General features: G+C 40.0%; 1 protein-coding gene across 1 annotated transcript in view; it reads left to right on the top strand.

Annotated features, from left to right (window-relative positions):
* Positions 1–13127, top strand: part of MAP3K15 (mitogen-activated protein kinase kinase kinase 15) — a 191669-nt gene that overhangs the window by 29040 nt on the left and 149502 nt on the right. The window contains exon 2 of the mRNA XM_069944509.1: positions 4145–4208. The gene's annotated coding sequence lies outside the window, so the exon portion shown is untranslated. The remainder of the gene's footprint in view (positions 1–4144; positions 4209–13127) is intronic.

Raw genomic sequence — 13127 nt, 5'->3', positions numbered from 1 at the left:
TTCTCACAATGGTGAAATTGAGTGGATGGCCGCCATTTAATGGCAAATATTTGCTGTTATTTTAAAACAACGGCTGTTATATTGAAATAATGGCCGTTATTTACTGTTATATGGCGGCCATCCACTCAATTTCAACATTGTGTGAACAGATCCTTTCTGTGTTTTTAATCCACTCCTGGTTTTGGTTGCAATATGAGGACCACAATACTGACTGAAATATACGTAGTGTGAACCCAGCCTTACGGTGCGTTTACACAGGCAGATTTATCTGACAGATTTTGGAAGCCAAAGCCAGGAATGGATTTGAAAAGAGGAGAAATCTCAGTCTTTCCTTTATGACCTGTTCCCTGTTTATAGTCTGTTCCTGGCTTTGGCTTCAAAATTCTGTCAGATAAATCTGTCCGTGTAAACGCACCATTACATGTTTCTATCTACTACTAACTATCAGAGGTCTTACAATAGTGACATACTGAGTCACAAAATATATTAGTATAGTTGTATTCTGTATAGTCCAGAAGCCTTGATCATGTGCCTGGATGATTTTTTGCCAGTAAAACACCACACTGTAAGTAACTCTGAATTAGGTTGAAATAAAGTCTTATACTTCAGGTACCCTATAGGTGGCAGCACTATCCCTCTTACTTGGCTATTGCATTCTAGGAAAATTGAGAAAACTAACAGTATCCCAAGTGTTTTTCACACTGCAGCCATTGTAGTTGTCACTGCGGTTTAGTTTCCCATTAGTTCCTAAAATTATCATAAATGATCATTATACAAATATGTGTTCATATAATATGTATGAATCCAGTATAAGACTATGTCCACACCGTCAAAATGGCATCCATTTTTGTTAGCTGACCGTCCTTTACTGGTAAATAACGGATGTTATTTTAATACAACAGCCGTTATTTGCTGTTAAATGGCAGCTGTCTAACAAAAAGACTGCTGCCATTTGGAGAGTGTGTGAACAGGGCCTACGTGTATACTGTATGTATACAAAGAGATTTAAAGATTTACCAGAGTGTTTTATAACTGATATATTTTTGGAAGTTTTGTTGTGAATTGTTTAAAAAAGGATTAAAAAAATCTAATCAAAACCAAATAGTAACAGAGTGTAATGCAAAGGCTGTTCAGATATGATGGGTCGTAGTTTTTGTAGTCGTAGTTTTATAACAGCTGGTTGAGGAACACTGTAGTAGTATATAGGAAAGGGGAAAGTCTGACTGTCACGCTGTCAGATCAACTATAATAAGTGATACATGTTACAGCAGGAAATCCGATTCTTAGAGAAAAGTTTTAGAATCCTGACACTTAATATGTAGTTGCCGAAACCTACTACCATTTCAATAGGATTAACTGGTTGTGTAATGTTTGTGATGGCTCCGAAGAGATGATGTTGGGGGACAGGAGAATCAGGCATTTTGGATTTCAAATACCTAACTCTTGCTCCCCTCCCCTCCGAGTCTCCCCTCCCCTCCCCTTTGAGATGTGTATAGGGGAATGAGAAGTGATGGCAGTGGTGACCGATCACACGTGTAAGGATAACATCATATTTCTATTTAGGTGTAAGGCTTTGTTCACACCACATTCCATGTGTCTGTGCAGGATATGCACCACATAGGTAGAGACCATTACATTTAATGAATGATGAAATTGTTTTTTAATGTATCTGTGTGATATATCTATATATGTTCAGATGGACGTGTGCTGTACAGTCTGAACACAGACAGACATAGGAGCTGGTATGAGCGCTCAGGCTCGCCCCTCTGTGATGAATGAGGTGTGAGTCACCACCCGAGGAGGCATGATTACAGCCAAAAACAGCCCCTTGAGCATGACTGGTTGGGACCCCAGGACCGCTCCGATGACTAGTTGGAATGAATAGGATACAGCGTAGGAATAAAAAAAAAACAAAAAAAAAAAAAACATTTTGTTTAGACACAGTGTTAGTAGCTTTATTGATAAGGTTTATACTGAGTATGCGGATGGTTGGGTCCATTAAAATATGATAAAGGACTAAATAAGCTTCAGGAGGGAAGTGTTTTGGATTTAAAAAAAAAAAAAAAAAAAAAAAGGGTCCATAATCTGAGGTTAGTTGGAGGAAAGAGCAGAAACCACATGAGAAAATATTACTTTACTGAAAGAGTAGTAGATACACAGAATAAACTTCCAGCAGATAATAATGCTACAAAGAACAATTTAAAAAATTTCCAGCCTCACAGTTATAATGTATGAAGTAAAATCCTTTAGACCTTCACAACAGATGGGACAATTGGGGCTGATGTTCTTTACCTTCATGTGCTATACAATACGGCGGTACCAATGGCTCCGCTGCAAATATTAACAAATTAATATAGTGACCACATGAAAGACAAGTAAAGTATAACTCCATTTTATTATTAGTTGCAGACTATTATTAATAAAGCAAATCTTAGTAAGGAATTTGATTCTGGTTTGTAATAACATAATCCTATTTTTATAACAGCTTTTTTGTTTCATATATCTTGTATTTTGGCAAATTAAATGTGCATGAAAGTCTCTTGTTATTACCTTTAGCTCCTTAGAGGTTTATCACACCAATACCTTTACATGGCTGCTTTCCAGTCTGAAGCGTGGAATTGACTTGTGTAAGCTGTGACTTTTATACCTGGAACACATATGACATATTAAAGCCAACCTAAGAGGTCACAACTGGATTAAATGAACATTACTTACTTATTACTTATCCTTATGGAGGCATTTGTCACCAAATAAAAAAAAATACCCCTTCCTGGCCTAGTGTTCACCAAATGAAAACAAACCAGAAGTCAGCCTTCATTTGTTTGGCACAGATTTGTTCTGACCACATTATGCTGTACGTCACTGGTATATGTTGGCATACCGGTAAAAATGGACCGAACATAATCTACTAGTAACTACTTTAGTTCTAATTAGTAAAATTTTTTACTTTCATTTATACTTGCAGACACTAGTAGACTACATTTGGTCCATTTGGGTTAACAGGCCCTCTGTGGGGTCGGCGTTAGAGATGGTGTTAGCCATAGGCTGTATCCATGTTTTCCAGGACTCTCTATGGTTGCATCCAACTTCTTGACCAACCAATACCGAATGATAGTTGCGCTCTAGCTGCGCTCATCTCTAGCAGGCCTATGTTTTTGACAGTTTCTCAAATACTCCTAACATAGGGTTGGGATGTGGTGTGAACCCAGACTTAAAGCGGAGAACCACTTTGGAGCAACTTTTGACCAAAATGTAAAAACCTAAAGATGGCTTTTTTTCAGTATTTCCTTCTTATAAAAATGCCACTGCTTTTATGTTGCCCAGTCTCTAGTCATTTGTTAGGCTGACAACAGACCAATTGTGGTGTCCAGCCTGTGAGGACCTTCTGATGTTCAAAGAAGACAGGAACAATAAGATAGTCTTGAAGACAAGACTAAGGGTGGTATTACACGGAACGATTATTGTTCGAAAAATCGTTCGGATTTGAATGATCATTTTGTGTAATAGCAGGCAACGATTAAACGACCAACGAGAAATCGATCGTTTCATAGGATCCGGTCCTATTTTTATCGTTTGATCGTTCGCTCATCGTTCGCACATCGTTCGGTGGAATAAGAATTCACAGCTGAAACGTACGCAATAGCGACGACTAAACGACCGCAAGAACGATCATAAATAACGATCATCGTTTTGTGTACTTGGGCGAACGATTTCGGGTCGTTTGCCTTAGCAGTCGTTTAGATCGTTAATCGTTAGTCGTCGGAAAATTGCTTGGTGTAATAGTACCCTAAGAGGTTTGTAGATGACTTTGTGACGCTAATATCCCCCCCCCCCCCCCTCCAAAAAAAGGGAATTAGCCTTATATCTGCTGGATAGCTCCTTGGCCTCAGACAAGAAAGCATTTCAAGTGTGAACTATTAGAAAAAAAAAGTCATTTGTTGCTGATCTCTGTAATGCTTTCATACGATCCTACTAAATAGGGACTGGCCCCAAAAAAGTTGAGATTGACTATAAATATACAGTAAGTGCTTGTTAATTTAGTTTTTCTGTTGAGTAATGCATCAAGATAAAATGGCATGTAGACGTATATAACCGGCCCCTGGTGATTTACACATCATTATACCTGTTATTATTGTTCAAACAGGAACGACTGTCCAGCATTTATCTCATCACCTTCCATGAAGATGGCCGTAGGGAGCACTAAAGAGGTAATTCACTACAATTACACAGCAGCTGCTGAGTGTTAGGTATCAGCACAATTCAATTAAAAAGCTTGTAATGATAAACATGCAATAGTTACACTGCCGTTAAAGGGACAATACACTTAAATAGAAGGGAAATACTAAAAGGGCAGACTAGATGGACCAGGTGGTCTTTTTGTGGCAACAATCTTCTATGTTTCTACTTTTACACAGGCTGAATATCAGGAGGGTTTTAGCAACACTCCTGGATGATAATAGGCCCATGCAAAAGAACACTTATGCTATTGTTGGCTTCCAAATTTGTGACAAGAGGCTTGTTTCTAGCAAGACTGGGCCCCTAGGCACAATGCAATGGATCCAATAGGTATACTGAAAAGTAGCTGAACCTTCATTACACAAGGAATAACATTTACATTTACATAACCAAGAAAATTGCTTATGTACTGTCCTATGTAAGGAGAAACAGCATATGTGAACGCACCTATAGTACTATAGAAAGTTGTACATCATGCTTTTTTGGCAGTTTTATACAGTATTTAATAAAACTGGTAATTCTGGTTATCTCATACATTCCCATAGCTTTTTCAGAAACACCAGTAATGACCAGATGACAGCCAGTAGAGGGCAGCAGCGCTGAGTACAATATTTTGGGAAGAAAAATTACTTGCCTGGGTAATTCTAATGTGACAAGGCACAAATATTACGTGATGCGTGCCACGTTCACAATGCCACACACATGAATGTGAACCTGGCACATGTACTTCCATTTGGAAACTCCACTACAATCTACCAGTCGTCTACCCTGGCATAGGATAGAATACTGTGAATTAGGATAGAACACTGAGGGCATTTTTTTCATTAACTTGCAGGATTTTTGATGCATTTACCTAGGAAATCTATCCTGGATGTTTTGTGTGAACTTTTACAAATGATATTATTACAGTGATCCCTCAAGATACAATGTTGTCCTGGAATCCAATAATATTGTATCTTGAGACCAAAACTTTATGGAAAACTGGTAATTGGTTCTAAAACTCCATAATGTCACAAGAAAAATAAACAGATAACTAATATGGATAAAGCATATCCTTACATACAACTAGAGATGAGCGAACCTAGAATATGCTCGAGTCGATCCGAACCCGAACGCTCAGCATTTGATTAGCGGTGGCTGCTGAAGTTGGATAAAGCCCTAAGGCTATGTGGAAAACATGGATATAGTCATTGGCTGTATCCACGTTTTCCATGTAGAGGACTGCAGTATTTTCAGGGTCCTCAAGTTACAATGGCCCCAGATTACAATATTTTCAACATACAAAGGTCCTTTCTGGACCAATGTAACTTGAGACCAGACGAAATACAATGCTACAGACAGTAAGGAACTGCAAAAGGAAGAAAAAAACCTCCCCAGGAGATATTTGGACCCTGGGACTGGACATGAATTGACCGTGGCAATGCAATGGTACCATCAGTTTGCCAGGGTGGGGGGCCTGGGTGGGGAGGGTTGGGCATGCTTAGAGAAAACAATGAACGTATTAAGATGTTTTACTCGTTTATCGTCTAACTTCAGGCAATAGCTCAAAATGCAGCACATGGTGAAACATACAGTAAATCGCTCAGCTCTGGAGGTTTTCCAGTAGGGATGGTCCGAACCCTCCGAGGTTCGGGTTCGTATGAACCCGAACGCTCGGCATCAGAGTCCCGCTGTCTGCCCGCTCCGTGGCTGTATCCCAGTTTTCCAGGCGGTCCTCCCGCTGGATCTGTCCGCTGCAAGGAGCGGGCAGACAGCGGGAATCATTACCAAGAGTTCGGGTTCGTACAAACCCGAACCGAACTCGGTTCGGACCATCGTTATTTTCCAGTGTCCCCAAGTGGTCAGTAGCTAAAGCCTAGGCTGACCATGACAGCTATTTGGGAATCACCATAGGAAATACTATGAATGTCAACTACATCCAACATTGACAATATTAGCAGTCCTCCCATGATCCATGTAGGAGATTGTATAGGAAATACTCTGACTACTGCCAATAGATACTGTTTTTGCACACTTTTTCCCCCGCATTAAAAGCTGTGCTGCCATAGGCTGTATCCATGTTGTCCTCGCAGCCCTAGGATGACACCCAACTCCAGATGCCTGGAGTAAAATGCAGAGCATCTACTGTAGGTGTGGAGAAATTGCTGCTCCCGGACGCATTCAGGAAGTTTGCTCAACACTATTCAACACTAGCTTTACCGGCAAAGGTGCAGTGAGTGCCAAGGTACTTCCATACTTTAAATTTCAGAGACAGCGGTTCATAAGAACAAGGTCAAACAGCAAGAAAGCTACAGACTGGCAGAGGGCAGGGACAACTCTCTAATGGCTATGATGATCACCATCTCATTCGGATCTTATTTAACAGACGTGGGATGACATCAAGTGACAAACAAAAAGAATGGTAAGTGGGAGCGAAATGCAGGGCTAGGGTAGTTCAGCTCTGCCTCTAGACGCCTGTTTTGAAGTCATACAAAGCTAGGGAAAATTCCTTCATCAATGAGAAGCAAAGACCAGCCAGGTGGGAGTTTTTGACTAGCCCGATCTCCAGACCTGAACCCCACTGGAAACCTCTGGAATGTGATCAAGAGGGAGATGGATGGTCACAGACCATCAGAGAGAGACGAACTGCTTGAATTTCTGTGCCAGGAGGGACATAAAGTTACCCAACCGCAATTTGAAAGATTAGTTGAAAGCACGGCAAGACGTATGAAAGTTGTGGATGAACATCAGGGTTAAAAATCAGGTTATTCCATGAGATATAGATTTCTGAAATATTAGTACTGAGTTTTACTAACTTGTAAAACTAGAGACACAGTGGAGTTTCAATTCTTTCTAGAGCTGTATAAGGAATTAAAGGATTGCCCCCTAGAGGGAAGGAAGAAATATTTTTTTAAAAAAACCCTCCCTTTAAAAATGTAAATAACCTCTTTTCGCTCATCCAATCAGTGACTGAGGCGGGACACCCCAGCAGCAACTGATTTGCTGATCAGGCAGTTCCTGTGGTAAATCAGAGGATCCCATTCTTATGGGACTAAAATAAAAGTACATTGAAACCTTGGATTACAAGTAATTTGGTTCAAGAGCGTTTTGCAAGACAAACTAAAAATGTAAAAAAATTGTAACTCAGTGAATAAGCTAAATTTCTTAATATGAGCTCCTGTGTGTCCCCATCCTGAGACTGTACTGGGTAGAAAGCCCTCTCATTTTAACCTTCTTCTAGCTGATCAACTCTGCTTGTGATCACACGTCTTCCGTCTCTCCTCCAGTGCCCATCCACGTCACCGCTGCTTCCCTCTGACCCCTAAATTAACCCCTTCATCTGCTCCTGGCAGCCGGCACTAGTACCAGCACCAGCAAGTTTGTGGCCACCTGGGGAGTTGCGTGTGTGTGTGTGTGTGTAGGGAGGGTTAACTGATAAACCCCTTTCTTACTGGTGCAGTGTTCTTTATTGATACAGAACACCTTACCTACATTATTTTAGGGTTGTGGGACGAATTGTCTGCGTTTTAATGATTTCTTATAGAAAAGTTTGCCTTCATATAGAAGAGATTTAGATTACAGGCATTTATTATGTGAAAGAGTAAAAAAAAAACACATCTAAGGTATCTCTGCCATCTTAGTTAGTTGGGACAATTCTTCCCTAAATTGTGGAAGGGGGTTAAAGGTTAATTTCTTATAAAAGGCAGTATCTCTCAATTGTCTGTACATTTCTTTTTCATAAGTTTGTTGGCCATATTACAACTAGAGATGAGCGAGTAGTGAAATATTCAACTTTCGAGAATTCGAATTGAATAGGCACCAAGATTCGACTATTCGAACAAAGATTCGATCCTGTTATAGTCTATAGGATAAAAATTCTCGACACTTGGAAATCAAAATTCGACCACTTGGAGGTCAGCAAGTCCCCCATGAAACCTCCCTAAACAATGCGAACACCTCTGGAATGACACTCGGACATTAGGGGGAGCATGCCTGGGTGCACCCAACACCCCAAAATCGCAGTATAATGCCACTCTATGCAGTTGCGAAGGAAAAATATTTGCGAATGCTTTACGGCAATGTTCACACATTTCGTTCGTATTTCTTGTGCAGCGTTACATACATGATTCCAATGTGCGTCTGTAGAGCGTCATGTTATTCACGCGTATCACGCATCATGCTGTAGGAACGTTACTGGAACAGTACTGGCACAATAGGTATCACGTGCCTTTTACTGGGCAACTGGCAAAATAGGTAGTATAACGTTTACGTGCTTTTAGTGGGCTAAACCAGGGACACTATAAGTCACTTGTACACACGGTACTGGAATGAATACACCTGCTGCTGCTGATGCTGCTGTTATATCATCTATTTCTTAGCACTGAGAAGTGCTTTGGATGCAGAGATGACTTTTTCGCTGGATCTTAGCCCTGAAAAGGATTTTTGGGTTCTGTAGTAATCCTGTCCAACCAAAACGCTACTAAAACCTCTCTCTCCCTGCTCCAAGATCTTTACCTGGCTAGGTTGAAAGCTCATCTGTGGTCGAGAGGCGGGAGCCAAGTATTAAATATTCGAGGTCATGTGGTTCAGCCATCCAATGAGGGTAGACGCTGTTTTCGTGCTGCGTGCGTACTCCCAGGGTCCCTCACGGCCTCCCTGCATGGTGATTGGATTAAAAAAAGCGCCAAGTGCGATGGGAGGGCTTTCGAATGTTTCCCACGTATTCGTCACACTACTCGATTGAATTCAAATCTTTTGAATACCACAATATTCGATCGAATACCATCTCGATCGAATCGTATTCGCTCATCTCTAATTATGTTTCCGCCTTTATCTGACGGTTTGATTATTGCCCCTTCAAATTTTGATAGTTGGTGCAATGCTTTCCTCTGTTTAGAGGTCAAGTTGTCATGTTCTCAAAGTCGCTAGTCACCATCGGCCTGTAGACACTACGCTGACACAGCAAATCTTCTTGCCACAGCTCGCATTGATGTCACATCCTGGATTAGCTGCACTACCTGAGCCATTTGAGTGGGCTGTAGAGTCCGTCTCATACTACTACGAGTGTGAAAGCATCACCAGCATTCAAAAGTGACCAAAACATCAGCCAGAAAGCATAGGTACTGAAAAGTGGCCTGTGCTCCCCACCTGCATAACCACTCCTTTATTGAGTGTCTCTTGCTAATTGCATGTGAAATTCATTGTCAATCAGTATTGCTTCCTAGACAGTTTGATTTCACAGAAATTTGATTACTTGGACTAATGCTGCGTTTACACGGAACGATTATTGTGCAAATTTGCACGATAACGATCGAATTTGAACGATAATCGTACGTGTAAACGCAGCAAATGATCGAACGGCGAGCGCCAAATCGTTAATTTTGATCTTTGAACATGTTCTGAAATCGTCGTTGATCCTTCGCAAAAAATTTGCAGATCGTTCTGTGTAAACAGTCGTTCACCGATTTAACCTATGTTCTAGATAGGCTTAAGCGATCGCAAAACGATTTTTCCGTATGATATATTGTTCCGTCTAAACGCTGATTGTTATAAAAATATAGTTACTTAGAAATCGTCTATCGTACGATCGAGCGAATTATCACTCGGTATAAACGCAGCATAAGGCTAGGTTCACACTATGTAACTGTGCGGCTGTATTTTTTATGCGGCTGTAAATGTGCGGATGAAACTACGGCCGTGGGAAAAAATAGACATGCGGCTCAAAACATACGGTCATTTACTTGGAAATCTGGTTCAACTAAAAATGACAAATAAAATCTTAAGAAAGTGATGCAAACACCTCTGGATGCATCTGGGAAAGCAGGGAACACAGTTTACATGAATTGCTATTACCGGGGTTTGCGATCCTCTGCACTAATGCCGATGTCTCTCATGGTTAATCTATTAAAATAATAAAACACATTTTCTTTGTAATAAAGTCCCTTTCGTTGTTCAATAATTAAATTTAAACTAATCCATTTTGCAATTAAATATACTGTTAAAATAAATATATATATAAATAAATGTATATTTATATATATATATATTTTTTGACAGTATATTTAATTGCAAAATGATGGATTCGTTAGAATTAAATTATTGAACAATTATTGAACAACGAAACTGATTTTATTTCAACGAAAATGTGTTTTATTAATTAAATATTAATTAGTACAGGAAGCTCCATAAGCCGTTAATTCATATTGCCGGCAAAAGAGTATTCTGTACTAATCATCACTTTACTTTAATGAAAACATCAAATGTTTCTTCTAATTATGTTATCACAATAACATTATTAGAAGAAACCCGGCTGGTTATAAAAATAGGGGGGACCCTATGCGGTTTTTTTATTTATTTATTTAAAAAAAACCCGCATAGGGTCCCCCCTATTTTTATAACCAGCCGGGTTAAAAACCAAACGACAGCAGCCTGGTAACACCAGGGTGGGAAGAGCCATTGGTTTAGGCCCTCCCCAGCCTAAATCTTACCAGCCTGCTGCCGCCCGGTCCGGGAGCGCCAATTTTGACGCTCCGGGACCACTGGCACCCGGCTCTTCCCAGTACCCCTGGTGGCATTGGGTACTGGGGTAATAATAGGGGGTTAGTGTTAGCCATTTTATACCGGCTAACACTAGGCCCCAACTTAGTAATAGATTCCGTCTATTAGACGGCTTCCACTACTAAGTCTATAAAGTAAAGAAATAAAGACAAGACACAAGTTAAAAATTTTTTTTATTCAAATTAAAACACCCCCACACCCCTCATTGACCATTTTATAAAAAAAAAACAAAAAAACCCGCTGGTCATCGACGTAGTCCACGGAATCTGACGTAATCCACTGGATACCGATATCTGAAAAACAAAAAGGGAGAAACACACAAAAAACACACAAACAGGAGCACAACACCCATCATTGTGAGCGGTGTTGTGCTCCTTACAGTATGCAGCATCTTTACAGATCGCTGCTTACAGTCTGGCCCCCAAGGGGTTAAGGGAGGATGTATTGCATCCCCCTTAACCCCTTGGGGGCCAGACTGATGTCAGACTGCACCCATCCCAGCAAGGAAGGGGTTAAGTGACCCCCCCTTCCTTGCTGGGATGGGTGCAGTGCTGGGGAGGGGATGGGGAGAGCTCTATACTCACCCCGATGTGTCCTCTTCGCTGGTCCGCAGCACAATGAAGTCACTGTACTGCGGACCGGCTCTTTATATGTGCGCTCAGCCGATCAGCCAATCAGCTGAGCGCACGTATAATTCTAAATGTTTCTTCTAATAATGCTATTGTGATAACATAATTAGAAGAAACATTTGATGTTTTCATTAAAGTAAAGTGATGATTAGTACAGAATGCTCTTTTGCCGGCAATATGAATTAACGGCTTATGGAGCTTCCTGTACTAATATTTAATTTAATAAAACACATTTTCGATTAAATAAATTCAGTTTCGTTGTTCAATAATTTAATTCTAACAAATCCATCATTGTACAATTAAATATACTGTTAAAAAATAAATATATATATAAATATACATTTATTTATATATATATATATTTATTTTAACAGTATATTTAATTGCAAAATGATGGATTCGTTAGAATTAAATTATTGAACAACGAAAGGGACTTTATTACAAAAAAAAATGTGTTTTATTAATTTAATATATTAACTATTAGAGGCATCAGCATTCGGCATCATTGCCGGCTACTTTTGAAGTACTCCGTACAGACCGCCTGTCAATCCACGGCCGCGTTTCCAGCCGCAAACAATGGTCTTGTTCATTTTTTTACGGGTCCGTTTACGATCGGGCCGTAGATTCATACATAGTGTGCACTGTGCAGCCGTATATCCTATACTTTCCAGCGTACGCATGAACCACCAAAAATACCGCCGCACAATTACAGCCGCAAATACAGCCGCACACTTACATAGTCTGAACCTGGCCTAATGCTGCATTTACATGGAGCGATAATTCGCCCAATTGATCGTTTAACGATTTTGAAGCAACGATTTGGTTTTTATAACGATCAGCGAATAAATCGTTAGAAAAATCGTTAACAAATTCATAAAAATCATTATTGCGATCGTTTTTAAGATCGCTTTTGCCCATCTTTTACATCTTTGAATCTGTGAAAGACTATTTACACGAAGCGATCTGCGAATATTTATTGAACGACGAACGACGATTTGAGAAGATGTACACAGGTCTGCATATAGTTGTTTCGTCTGTAAATATGAGTGTAGAACACAGGTCAGTTGTGTACACAGGTCTAAATATAGTTGTGTAGTCTGTATATATGAGTGTAGTACACAGGTCTGTATATATGAGTGTAGTACACAGGTCTGTATATAGTTGTGTACACAGGTCTGTATATAGTTGTGTAGTCTGTATATATGTGTGTACACAGGTCTGTATATATGTGTGTACCCAGGTCTGTATATAGTGGTGTCCACAGGTCTGTATATATGTGTGTACACAGGTCTGTATATAGTTGTGTAGTCTGTATATAGTGGTGTACACAGGTCTGTATATATGTGTGTACACAGGTCTGTATATAGTTGTGTAGTCTGTATATAGTGGTGTACACAGGTCTGTATATATGTGTGTACCCAGGTCTGTATATAGTGGTGTCCACAGGTCTGTATATATGTGTGTACACAGGTCTGTATATAGTTGTGTAGTCTGTATATAGTTGTGTAGTACACAGGTCTGTATATATGTGTGTACGCAGGTCTGTATATAGTGGTGTACACAGGTCTGTATATACAGTATGTGTGTACACAGGTCTGTATATAGTTGTGTAGCCTGTATATACAGTAGTTGTGTAGTACACAGGTCTGTATACAGTTGTGTAGTACACAGGTCTGTATACAGTTGTGTAGTACACAGGTCTGTATACAGTTGTGTAGTACACAG

The sequence above is a fragment of the Dendropsophus ebraccatus genome, chromosome 11, assembly GCF_027789765.1.
Source record: "Dendropsophus ebraccatus isolate aDenEbr1 chromosome 11, aDenEbr1.pat, whole genome shotgun sequence".
In the NCBI taxonomy this organism is placed as follows: Eukaryota; Metazoa; Chordata; class Amphibia; order Anura; family Hylidae; genus Dendropsophus; species Dendropsophus ebraccatus.
The sequence above is the reverse complement of the archived record's forward strand: the minus strand, read 5'-3'. Positions and strand labels throughout refer to the sequence as shown.